The sequence below is a fragment of the Pteropus alecto genome, unplaced genomic scaffold (assembly GCF_000325575.1).
Source record: "Pteropus alecto unplaced genomic scaffold, ASM32557v1 scaffold95, whole genome shotgun sequence".
Taxonomy (NCBI): domain Eukaryota; kingdom Metazoa; phylum Chordata; class Mammalia; order Chiroptera; family Pteropodidae; genus Pteropus; species Pteropus alecto.
In genome coordinates, this window is record NW_006441071.1 from 9602594 (window position 1) to 9603657 (window position 1064).

A 1064-nucleotide genomic window follows, 5' to 3' on the forward strand; every position below is an offset into this window, starting at 1 on the left:
CATGTGGTTTTCATTTTTTTCTGTCTAGCTTATTTTGCTTAGCATGATTATCTCAAGATCCATCCATGTTGTCACAAATGGCAGTATTTCATCTCTTCTTAAAGCTGAGTAATATTCCTTGTATATATGTACCACAGCTTCTTTAGCCAATCATCTATTGTAAGACACTTCAGATTGCTTCCATGTCCTGGCCACTGCGAATAATGCTGCTATGAACATCGGTGTGCAAATATCTTTCTGGATATGAGTTTTCAAGTCTTTGGGGTAAACACCCAGTAGAAGGATTGCTAGATCATATGGTAGATCAATTCTTAGTTTTTTGAGGAACCTCCATACTGTTTTCCATAGTGGCTGTACCAATTCGCAGTTCCACCAGCAGTGTCTGAGGGTTCACTTTACTCTGCATCCGCTCCAACATTTGTTATTACTTGTTCTGTTGATTATAGCTATTGTAACAGGTGTGAGATGATATCTCATTGTGGGCTTGATGTGCATTTCCCTAACAGCTAGTGATGTTGAGTATCTTTTCATATATTTGTTGGCTATCTGTACATCCTCTAGGGAGAAGTGTCTGTTCAGGTTCCCTGCCTATTTTTTGATTGTATTGTTTGTTTTTCTGTTATGTATTGAGTTGTATGAGTTCTTTGTATATTTTGGATATTACGCCCTTATCGGAGGCATTGCTTGCAAATAAATTTTCCCATTTGAATGGTTGTCTCTTTACCTTGTTGATGGTTTCTTTTGCTGAACAGAAGCTTTTTAGTTTGATGTAGTCCCATTTATTTATTTTAGCTTTTGTCACCCTTGCCCAGGAAAACACATTCAGAAAAATATTGCTGAGACTGATGCCAAAGAGTTTACCGCCTATATTTTCTTCTAGGAGTTTTATGGTTTTAAGTCTTATATTTAAGTCTTTAACCTATTTTGAGTTTATTTTTTACATGGTATAAGATAGAAAAGGTACACTTTAAACACTTTAAATCAAGATTGACACGGGAGGGTTGAAAGTAAAAACAAACAAACAAACAAACAAAAATATACCATGCAATCATTAAAAATGAAAT